The sequence below is a fragment of the Mustela nivalis genome, assembly GCF_964662115.1.
Source record: "Mustela nivalis genome assembly, chromosome: 3".
NCBI lineage: Eukaryota > Metazoa > Chordata > Mammalia > Carnivora > Mustelidae > Mustela > Mustela nivalis.
Genome location: NC_139022.1, coordinates 8,297,853 through 8,310,539, shown reverse-complemented (window position 1 = coordinate 8,310,539; position 12,687 = coordinate 8,297,853). Strand labels below are relative to the sequence as shown.

The 12,687-nt window shown below is 40.4% G+C and overlaps 1 pseudogene across 1 annotated transcript; it reads left to right on the top strand.

Moving 5' to 3' along the window:
• The first annotated feature begins 5,170 nt into the window (after nucleotides 1–5,170).
• Nucleotides 5,171–6,125, top strand: LOC309861966 (putative olfactory receptor 2W6 pseudogene; annotated as a pseudogene). Its single transcript has one exon. The product of its transcript is annotated as a putative olfactory receptor 2W6 pseudogene (transcript).
• The last annotated feature ends 6,562 nt before the right edge of the window (nucleotides 6,126–12,687 follow it).

Genomic DNA, 12,687 nt, shown 5'->3' with positions numbered 1-12,687 from the left:
GCTTGGACAGGAGAACAAAGGCCCAAGCAGGAATCTGAGACCCCGCCCCGGGCTCCTGTGGACCAATGGGATCCCGATGAGCAGGTGGGATATCCAAATAAGGGAAACTTGCCAAAAGACCCCTGAGCTTCCCCAAGACCCCTTAAAAGCCCCCTCCTCCCTGCCTTGGGCGCGACTTCCCCCACTCTGCTTTCCAGAGTTGCGGAACCTTGCCCGAGGGTGCCCACCTCCTCCCTGTACAACTTTCTTGGCTCCCCTTCCCTTGGGCCCTGAAACTTCACCGGAGAGAACCTTTAATAAACCTTGCCTTACACCCACTTCACCTGGTGTGTTTATTTCATCGGAAAACCTTACAGTTACCTTTTCTGCTTCCCAAATTACCCATCCGTGCTTTCCCAAACCATCGTAATAGGATGTAAACATCATACAACCTCTCAGGTTTCACCAGATAGTGCTAAAAATAATCTGTATATGGGCTTATGCTACTAGCAATAAATGGAATCCATTCATTTTATTGATACAACAATATTCGAAGAACTCTGCTTTGTACACTGTAGTAAGTATTCTAAAATCCTGTCTTCAGCAATTTTGCATTTTGTTTTTCCCACAAGAACTCTAGATCCTTTGTCAGGGCTTCTTTTCCTGTTGTCTATCTCTGGCTAGAGAATGACTTATTGTGCAGGTTTAGGTGTTTCTGTCTGCCTTGTTTTGTTTCTTATCTGTGGACCAGTGTCATTTGTCTTCTGCCATCTGTACTGACCATTCGTTATACATCCAGATTTACCCTTCTAAAACTGGAACACAGGCATTGTTCAGATGTAGACAACCCAGGCAGAAGCAGGATGTTGTTGATCTGCCACAACAGCAGGACAAGTAGGAGATTCACAGCTGGTTCTCTGTAGCCCGTGAACTCAGATAACCCTCCTCTTCAGACTCTGGGTGAGGACTAGGGCAAGCCCCACCCTTGGTCACTGCTTTCCTTCTTGGAGGAAGCTCCCCTCTTCTACCATCTGACCCCATGGACACAAGGGGATGACTCTGGGAAGAGGCATCATCAATCTAGGGACAACATCTCATCCCAGACCTACTCATCATTTCTTCTAAGAACTTGGTGCAAGTCAGCATAAACAATGATGGTGCTGCATTGAGGGGAAAATATTACCCAAAAAGACCTGCTGGCCAGTGTATTTCATTTGAGATCATGGGCTCCCAGAACACTGTCCTAGAACACTGATGCATTTGTAAGTTTAAGCATATGAGTTTTGGGGAATTATTTTGTTATTCTTTCATAACAAATATTATGATTTTCATTTTAAAAAAGAAACATTTGAGTGCCTTTAAATACAAGTGTTTTAAGGAATGCTCTGAAAACCCCATGATGTAGTCATTAACACTTCCTCCTAAGAGGAAACCAGTTCTTCTGGTCATACCGGAATCCAGGGAGTGTGTGGATCTACATCTCAGATCTACATCTCAGATCGCAGGACAGAGGGCTTTAAACCCTGCTGCAGTCTCACATACCTGCATTTCTGTAACAGGTAATCAGCAAGGTGGATGGTTAGGCAAATATATTTTTCAGATGTTTGATAAGCTTTCTAGATTTCTATGCACATTTATTTAGTAGTCTGTGTTTGAACATAAATTTCAGGAAGCTTGAGAGTGTTCAGAACAACCCATGCAAGCTAATACAGTATTCAGAAAAATCCCAAGAGCTGTGGTAGAGGATGTGGACACAGAGACCTGGAATTCAATCAAGTAACCTTCTTTAAAGTGTGACCTCTAAGGTGTGGTGACTGGGCTCAGGTCCTATGGACTTCTCAGCCCTATTTCCAAAGGCCAGTCCATTAGAACATAAGTCTGACAGTTCTGGGGCTCCTCGGGAAAAATGCTGGCTTTGGGAAATGTGTGGCTTATCTCCTTCCAGACATCTGACTTCTCCTGAGGTCACAAAGATCTTCCCTCCCTGTGTAATTGTTCCACTTCATCTGCAACATCACCACCCCTAGATGGGAAGAGCTAATGATGAGGGCATGTGAAGTGGGCAAAACCTCTCTAGACCTTTGCCAGAGTAATTTCACAGATGGAAATGTACCTCTGTGTGAAGTTCATGGCAGAGGCTTTCTTAGTCTGTGGTGAGTATATAAATACATTTAAATACTGATTGGTGGGTCACCTTGGTCAGTTCAGTTGGTTTAGTGTCTGCCTTTGGTTCAGGTCATGATCTCAGGATCCTGGGATCAAGCCCCATGTCAGGCTCCCTGCTCAGTGGGGAGTCTGCTTCTTCCTCTGCCCCTCCCCCTGCTCATACTCTCTCTCAAATAAATGAATAAAATTAAAAAAAAAAAAGATAGGTATGAAAAGCAATGGTAACATTATAAGGATGTTTGTACCTGATGAGATCACCGTAGGTCCAAAACCTTTTTGTGTTCATGGACCTAATGTTCAGGTGACCCAATGGCGATTGAGACCAGGAAGCTTACTGTTCCTGAGCAAACGTACAGGTATTTGGTGGGCTCCCAGGAGGGCTGTGCTATTATCATTGAGGGTATGGCATTCAGGCCAGCAGGTGGGAAGCAAGGACAGCAGAGAAGGGTGGACAGTTTGAGGACTGTTAGCTGGTCTGGGGAGTATGGGAAGCCCACAGCCTCCACAACAGGAGTGCCTGCACCCTACAGGAAGATCTCCCACACCAGTGAGGTGGGACCACTTCTTTCTGGCATATTTTTGAAAATGCACAAGGGGATAATTACGTCTCCACTTTCTCTTTCCTAAATTCCATTCAGATAATTCGTGTGACCCTGCTGGAGTCATGGATTTTGGTTTAGTATCTTTAAGATACCAGAGTCCAGACCTGGAACAAAATCATGAGTGAGCACACAGGGCAAGTACTGAGTGGTTCCTCATGCTAAGAGAGTGAAATGCTCTTACACGCACATACACACATGCACACATGATGAACATACAAGTTAGAGGGTTCCTTTCACAGACTGTATATGTATCTAATTACCATGGTGTACACCTTAAATATCTTATAATTTTATATGACAACCCTACCTCAATAAAGCTGACATATATAAGTATATATGATTCATATACACATAAGTTCTAAAAACCTGGAAGAAGAAAGTAGAGAAAACAAGTATATATATATATATATATATATATATATATATATATGTATATATAGATTTATCTATAGCTATTGTCTATGAGTAGATGGGATTATGCAATTATTTATTTCTTCAATGGTCTTTTTTTCTGTAACAAACATGAATTGCTCTTATGATGAGTTGTTTTAAAGTAACTAAACAGATAACAAGTTCCTGCCTTTGGGGTATCACTCTTTAGGTGAAAATAAGAAAGAAAAATAAAAGTGTTGTCCCTTTAATGTGTGGTGATTACAAATCAAATGTTATGTCTCATTACCACATTTTTTTAAAATATTTTATTTATTTATTTGACAGACAAAGATCACAAGTAGGCAGAGAGGCAGGCAGAGAGAGAGAGGGGGAAGCAGGCTCCCTTCTGAGCAGAGAGCCTGATGCAAGGCTCGATCCCAGGACCCTGGGATCATGATCTGAGCTGAAGGCAGAGGCTTTAACCCACTGAACCACCCAGGTTCCCCTACAACATGGTTTTTAAATTTAACTTTTAAAAAAATTAATTTAAGGATTCTTCTACTTAAAAAAAAAAGAAGGAGAAGAAGAAAAATGAAATGTTCCTCATGTCCATATTATATTTTCCAAACTTGCAATTCATGCTGACCTACTCTAGTTCTTAGTATGCATTTTCACTGGGATATCTACAGAGATGCTGCATTCATAATACACTCCTTCTCCAAGCCATCCCTTGAGCTGGTTTGTCAACAATTTCCAAGTTGTTTTTTCAAAACGCTGACTTTCATGGTCCTTTGTGTATGGTTTCACATCAGACAATAACTTCTTCCTGACTTTAGGCTCTGTACCTTTCTGTTTGGACCACAAGAGGACATGCCCCATGGGTAGGCATACATTTACAGACTCTCCATTTATGCCGTATTCTAACTTCTCCAGCAGCTGGATTCTTGTCAGTCCCAAACAAGCTGATGGCAGGAAACTGTGTCTGTACAGCGAGCATTTAATTTTTGATATGGAGGACATACGCCTTTTTCTGTTCATTTCTGAATGTTGGAAGTGTTCATAAGCCAAATATTTTATTGGTGTCTATTCAATAATGTAAATATTTAGTTTGTTTTCACTGAAGCAATGCAGGTAACACTCCCCCCCCCCCGCCCTGGGGCAGATCTCCCAAAGCTGCTGCAAAAATAACTCTGCGCAATGCTTCTTACTATTTCCTTTAACTGATCCATTGAGCATAGTTTTAGGTTGAGCTGGAATGTGAAAAAGAATGTCCCTCATTTCTGCTCATTCTGTGAATGCTCGTGGGAGGGAAGAAAATCCCCTCACCTCTGCACAATCAAATCTGCTTTTGGTTTCTTGGATAACTAACTCTACCTTCATCACTGTGTCAGGAGACTGGACCAAATCATTGACAGCTCAGAGTCAAGTAAATGCCAGGCTGTTTTATTTCAAGGGCCCAAGGCTGTTATTTTCCTGACAGCATATAGGTAATTCAAGTATTTTATGATAGACCTTGTCTCTCATTACTGTCTATATCCACAGCTAACAGTTCAGAGTCCAGCACAGAGTGAATCACCCATACATTATTTTTTCTTCCTCCAGTTGAGTTTATAATCATGAAACATGAGAGTTGATCATACTAATTGAAGCCATTGTTCCACAAATTTTAGAAGGTAATTTGTCAGTTAGTAGAGAAATATGCTTAAAATTAGTGGATTCTAACAAAAGTATTTGCTTTTTTCCCCCTAAATTATCTTATTGCTAATTATATCATTGAAAGCTTATTTTTTTTAAAAAAGATCTATCCGCTTATCTCATTTAACCAGATTATAAAATATTGAGGCCAAAGTCATGGCTTTCATTGCTTTACAGACAAATATGTTTTTAGTACCTCAGCCTCCAGTTCCAGGAATGGGCAGGCAGGTGACCCAGTTCAGGTGTGAGGGGGCTCAGTGAAATGCATCCACTGTTGGGACCAAACGAGGTCATTTTCTGCATGAGTGATAGCACAGATGTTAACCTCTGCAAACAGGTTTATCAAGCCAAGAGTGATGGAAAGAAGTAACACGAGCTCTGGAGGAGACTTCATTCTGCTGGGGTTCTCTGATCACCCAAAGTTGGAGACCATTCTGTTTTTCCTTAACACAGTTTTTTACCTTCTGGCTGTGGTGTGGAACTCGACCATCATCTTTCTCTCCCTGGTGGACCCTCGACTGCACTTGCCTATGTACTTCTTCCTTTGCAATCTGTCCTTCCTGGACCTCTGCTACACGACTAGCAGCATAACTCAGATGCTGGTCAACCTCTGGGGGCCACATAAGACCATCACTTATGTAGGTTGTGTTGTCCAACTCTTTGCTTTCCTGTCTGTGGGGGGGCACTGAGTGCATTCTCCTTTCCGTCATGGCCTATGACCGCTTTGTGGCTGTATGCAAGCCACTCCACTATATGGCCATAATGCACCCACAGTTGTGCCTGCAACTGGCAACCTTTGCCTGGCTCAGTGGGATCACCAACATTATGCTCATGTCCCCACTGACCATGTCCCTGGGGCGCTGTGGCCAGCACCGCATCAACCACTTCGTGTGTGAGATGCCAGCCAGCATCTGCATTTCCTGTGTGGACACCAACCGCATTGAAGGCTTAGCTTTCTTCCCGGCCATCCCCATCATGCTGGTGCCTCTCACCATGATCCTAGTGTCCTACGGCTACATTGCAGCTGCAGTTGCACGCATCCGGTCTGCAGCGGGGAGGCGCAAGGCTTTCAACACCTGCTCTTCGCACATGGCAGTGGTGTCCCTCTTTTACAGCAGCATAATCTACATGTACATGCAGCCTGGGAATGTGGCCAGCCAGGAACAGGGAAAGTTCCTCACACTCTTCTACTGTCTAGCAACCCCCACTCTGAATCCTTTCATCTACACGCTGAGAAGCAAAGACGTGCAGGGGGCCATGCGCAAGGTTCTCGGTAAAGACAGAGGTGCATTGGGCAGGAGAGCGCACTGAGGGAAGCGCTCAGGTGCTTTGGGTCTGGGAAGACTAGATGCTCCAGATCAGGGCCGGTGCGCAGGGTGGTGCACAGACACTGAAGGGTGGGTGCAGCGGGTCTACTCTCTTTCAGGAGTCCTAAAGCAGTGTCTCTGCTTGTGGGGGCTGGACAGAACCCTTGTCCTTCCAGGAGACAGTGTTAACCGCGGGAGATAGTGTGCTGGGGGAATGGGAGAAGCTACTTCCTCTCTGTTCAGTGGGGACAGGCATGAATTGTGGCTCGGACTCCAGGGGCCTTTAATGTCACTCCCAAATCAGCCATCAGGGAAGAGACAGTGGGGTTAAAGAAGTGTGTATGCGTGTGTGAGGGCAAGACTGGGATGCTGACGGTCTATAGGTCCGGTCCATAAACCCTTTTAGTACAAACGTTCTAGACCCTCCTGGAGAAGGTGCTGTTACTTTTGCAGGCTACTGTTGCCTGCTAACCCCTGCCCTGAGCAAGTAATGTGTAGCTGCTTCTCCAACAACAGTGGTTATTTAAAATTTCAAGTCCTATGCCACTTGTCAATCTAAATTAAGTCAACTTAATGAGAATTCAAGGCAACTAGCATTTAAAAGTTAGTTGGGTTGGGGCGCCTGGGTGGCTCAGTGTATTGGGCTGCTGCCTTCGGCTCAGGTCATGATCTCAGGGTCCTGGGATCAAGTCCGCATCGGGCTCTCTGCTCAGCAGGGAGCCTGCTTCCCCCTCTCTCTCTCTCTGCCTGCCTCTCCATCTGCTTGTGATCTCTATCAGGTGAATAAATAAAATCTTAAAAAAAATAAATAAAAGTTAGTTGGGTTAACATGAAAGGGTAGAGAACATTTCAGAGATGATTCCATAAGGTAGGGTAAGTCAGCTGTGTGTGTGTGTCAAATGTTTTCCTTACAGCAAACTGACACAGAAGTTTGAAGGTCACTGCCTTAAAGAGTCTTACTGGAACAAGCTCCCAAGCAGACAATACATCTATATTGAGGGGGGAAAAAATAAAAAAGGATAGAATTATTTTTTTCCTAAATACTCTTTTAAAAAAGTTTTTAAATTTCAGTTTACAGTATAATAATAGTTTCAAGTGTAGAATTTAGTGATTCATCACTTCCATACAACACCAGGTATTCAAAAGTGCCCTCCTTCATCCCCATCACCTGTTTTTCCCATCTCCCACCCCGCCCCTCTAGTGACCATCAGTGTGTTATCTAGAGTGAAGAGTCTAGTTCTTGATTTGTCTCTTTCTCCTCTTTTCCCTCTGCTTATCTGTTTTGTTTCTTAAATTCCACATATGAGTGAGATCATGCGGTATTTGTCTTTCTCTGAGTGACTTAACATAATACCCTCTAGTTTCATCCACATCCTCACACATCCATATAACACCTGGTGTTTATCACAAGTGCACTCCTTGATGCCCATCATTCGCTTAACCCATCCCCCAGCCCTCACCCCTCTGGTCACCATCAGTTTGTTCTCTGCAGTTAAGAGTCTGTTTTTTGGTTTACCTCTCTCTCTTTCTCTTTCTCTAGGGATACCATTCTTACTAATTGAATTAGTGATCTGAAGGTCACAGAAGGAGATAGTGGTGTGGGAACATGTGGACAGGAATGGGCAGCTGCACAGCATGAGAGAGTTTGCCAGGATAAATGATGATCATGGTGAGGATGATGATGCTAATTATGATGAAAATGGATCTGTACTTCATTAACTTATGTATTTTCATCTTCTGACAATTCTGAAGTAGGAATGATTCAAGATTTAATGGCAAGGCAAAGTTTTCTTTGCAATATATTTTTCTCAGATTTACAGCAAAAGGTGAACATGAGTATCTTTAAGTTGTAAAAATTAATGAAATCAATAAAATTTCAATGAATTCTAGGAACTAATTGGTGTCTGTAATGGTGAACTTGCTCTTTCAGTCTGACTAGGCTACAGTACCCAGGTGTTTGTTCGAACACCATTCCTGTTGTGACTATGAAGGTATATCTAAGAGGAGATTAATATTTAGATCATTAAACTTTGAGTAAAGCAGATTGCTCTCCAAATGTGTAGGTGGGCTGTATCCAATCAGTTGAAGGCCTTAGGATAAAACAGAAATCCCCCTAGCAAGAGGGAATTTTGCTTTTAGACCACCGCTGGACTTCACTGCTGGACTTCCTTGGATTTCCAGTATGTCTTACAGATTTTGAACTTGCCAGCCCCCCAAATCACAAGAGTCATTTCCTTAGAATCTCTCTACCTATCTACCATCTATCATCTAGCCATCTGTCATCTATTTATGTATTATGTATCTATCATCTATTTATCTATCAATCATCTATCCATCTATTATCTATATCTATATGGTCTATTGATTCTGTTTCTTTGGAGAACCCTAATATTTTCCAAAAAGTAATAAAAAATTTAAGTATGCATACATTAACTTTGCATAGGTTTTACTTATTTTTTAACCCTAGATCTTTAGGTTCATACCCAGTTTTCATATTACTTTCATATTTCAAACAACCATTTCCTTGAAGAGAAGCTTTGCTTTTATTTTCAATCCATACTTCCTCACTGGATTTATAAAATTTTTTTAAAAAATGTGGATATTGCAAAGATCAAGGAGGGCAAGTTAGTTTATATGTATACTACTTTATTTTGTGATCTCTAGGTAAAAGGAAGTTTCTTCTAACGTTTGTGTCTTTTGTGAAATCTCTGAAATTTTCTCATGGTTTTGTCTTTTGGTGGTTTTGATACATTTATACTTGAATGTACTTGATATTGCAAGTTATAAAGATAGGCACATGTACTCTGGGCAGCTTCTGGTGCAATGTCACATGCATGACCTGTGGGCCTACATAAACAACAGTATTAAAACAAGGTTTTAGGCTACATGGAAATGAGTCATTTAGGATTACTAGTTTACTTATTTTCACTAATATTTTTGTCCAGGAAACAATCTTATAGCACCATTCTAACTATTTAGAGAAAACACCCAGGGATTTTTTAAAGACTTTTTTTTTTTTTTTAAGATTTATTTATGTGTGTGAGAGAGAGACAGAGAGCTTGAGAGAGAGAGAGCATGAGTGCGGTGAGGCTCAGAGGGAGAGGCAGACTCCCTGCTTAGCAGGGAGCCCAATGTGGGGCTCTATCCTGGGACCCCAGGATCATGACCTGAGCTGAAGGCAGATGCTTAACAAACAGAGCCACCTAGGCACTGCACTCAATTTTTATATGCCTGCAATATTAATTATAACAAAATTGATAAAGGTCAATTAGGATAAGGTCATAATATTTTCAGCCATTTGTGAAAAACATCATTTATAAATATCAGTGAACATAAATAATTTCATTTAATAAATACTCTGAAATATACAGCTTCCTATAGCTAATGTACAGAGGAGTTAAATATTAAAAGCTTTTGTGTTTTACCAAAAAGCACTTGGAAGATTTTTAGTAAATGTATGTAGACACAAATTTTTCTTTATTATGACTCAATACAGATATAGAATAGGTACATCGTTGGGTCATTTTTAATTATTCTTTAAATGTATCCCTTCCCCTTCTAAACAAAGGAAATCTCTATGCTGGCCTTTTTCCATCACAAATGTTTTCATGGCAGAGTGTTCTCACAGTTTGACTTTAATTGGAAGGGGAGGTGAACCATGAGACACTATGGACTCTGAAAAACAATCTGTGGGGTTTGAAGTGGCGGTGGGGTGGGAGGTTGGGGTACCAGGTGGTGGGTATTAGAGAGGGAATGGATTGCATGGAGCACTGGGTGTGGTGAAAAAATAAAGAATACTGTTATGCTGAAAATAAATAAAAAATAAATTTTTAAAAAATGTGGTTCCAGTTTGTACACAGGTTTCCCTATAGGATTTTAGTTAAGGTCAATAATATCGTTAGTCCATGCAACTAAATGCACCATTCTATCTTGCTTCATTTTGTTTTTTTCAGGATATTTATTTAATATGTATCTTCAAGAATAATTACCATGCAGTGGTATATTGGTTTCAGATGTACAGTGTAGTGATTCAACAGTTACATACATTACTCAATAATCATAAGTGTGCTTTTCCCTTTTCCCCTTTACCTATTTCACCCATTCCCCCCCTTCCACCTTCCCTCTGCCACCCACTACTTTGTGTTCTGTATTTAAGAGTCTGTTTTTTGTCTCTTTTATCTTTGCTCATTGGTTTTCTTTCTTAATTTCCACATCTGAGTAAAGTCATGTGGTATTTGTCTTCTCTGACTGACTTAGTTTGCTTAGCATAATACACTCCAGCTCCATCCACATCATTGCAAATGGATTATGGTTTCACAGCTCATATTTAGGTCTTCAATCCATTTTGAGTTTATGTTTGTGTATGGTGTAAGAGAGTGGTCTTGGGGGCACCAGGGTGGCTCCATGGGTTAGGCCTCTGCCTTCAGATCAGGTCATGATCTCAGGGTCCTGGGATGGAGCTCCACATCGGGCTTTCTGCTCAGCAGGGAGCCTGATTCCCCCTCTCTTTCTGCCTGCCTTTCTGCCTACATGTGAACTCTGTCTATCAAATAAATAAAAATAAAATCTTAGGGAAAAAAAAAGAAAGTAGTCTTTTATTCTTTGCATGTAGTTGTCCAATTTCCCCCCCACACCATTTGTTGGAAAGAATTTTTTCCATTGTATTTTTGCTTCTGTTTTTGTAGATTGACCATAAAAGCATGGGCTCATTTCTGGACACTCTGTTCAATTCAGTTGACCTATGTGTCTATTTTTGTGCCAGTACCATTTGTTTTGATTACTAGAGCTTTGATTTACTAGAGTTATATGTAGTATGTCTTGAAATCTGGGATTGTGATCTTCCAGTTTTGTTCTTTTTAAATATATTTTTGGCTATTTGAGGTCCTTGGTAGTTCCACATAAATTTTAGGCTTGTTTGTTCTGAAGAAAAATGTTGTTGGTATTTTAATAGGAATTGGCTTAAATCAATAGGATGCTTTGGTTAGCATAGAAATTTTAACAGTATTTTTTTTCCAATTCATGAGCATGAAATATCTCTCTATTTGTTCTTGTCATCCTCAATTTCTTTCATCAGTGTTTTATAGTTTTCACAGTACAAGTTTTCATCTCCTTGGTTAAGTTTATTCTTAGGAGTTTTATTATTTTTCTACAATTATAAATAAGAGTATTTTATAAATTTCTCTTTCTGCTGCTTCATTATTGGTGTATAGAAATGCAATAGATTTTCTTCTTTTCACTTTATCACTTTATTTATTACTTTTTAAATTAACATATATTATTTGCTTCAGGGTTTGTGCATCATCACCAGTCTTACACAATTCACAGCACTCACCATAGCAAATATTTTCCCTAATGTCCACCACCCAGCCACCCCATCCCTCCCTCCCCCTCCACTCCTGCAACCCTCAGTTTGTTTCCTGAGATTAAGAGTCTGTTATGGTTTGTCTCCCTCCCTGGTCCCATATTCTTTCATTTTTTCCCTCCCTACCCCATACGGCCCCCTGCTCTGCCTCTCAAATTCCTCATATCAGAGAGATCATATGATAATTTTCTTTACCTGATTAACTTGTTTCACATAGCATAATACCATCAAGTTCCATCCACATCACTGCAAATGGCAAGATTTCATTTTTGATGGCTGCATAGTATTCGTGTGTGTGTGTGTGTGTGTTTGTGTACATACCACAATTTCTTTATCCATTCATCTGTTGATGGAAATCTATGTTCTTCTCATAGTTTGGCTATTGTGGACATTGCTGCTATAAACATTTGGGTGCACGTGCCTTTTTGGATCACTACATTTGTATCTTTAGGGCAAATACCCAGTAGTGTGACTGCTGGGTCATAGGGTAGCTCTATTTTCAACTTTTTGAGGAACAGCCATACTGTTTTCCAAAGTGGCTGTACCAGGTGTCATCTGTAGATAGCAAAATTTTACTTTTTCCTTATCAATTTGAATGTCTTCCCTTACTTTTTCTTTTTTTTTTCTTTTCTTTTCTTTTTAGTACTAAGTTGAATAAAAGTATTGAGGTGACATCCTCATCTTGTTCCTAGATTCAGGGGAAAAGGACTCAGATTTTCAACCTTGAATATATAGTCTTAGCTGTGAGGTTTTCCTATATGGCCTTTATTATGTTGAAGTATTTACCCTCCAATTCCACTTTGCTGAGTTTTTATCATGAATGGATGTTGAATCTTGTAGAAAGTTTTTTCTGTACCTGTTGAGATGATCATGTGTTTGTTTGTTTGTTTGTTTGTTTTATCCTTTCTGTTGCTAATGCAGTAGATCACATTGACTGATTTGTGAATATCGAAATCTGTTTGGATCCCTGGAAATTATCCTACTTGATTGTGGTGAAGAACTTTTTAATGAATTATTGGATTAGGTTTGCTAATGTTTTGTTAAAGATTTTTACATCTATGTTCACAAGATATTGGTCTGTGTTTTTCATTTTTTTGTGGCATCTTTATCTGGTTTTGATATCTGGGTAATGCTGCCTAATAGAATGATTGGAAACTTTCCTTCATCTTCTATTTTTTGGAACAGTTTGAGAAGAATAGGTATA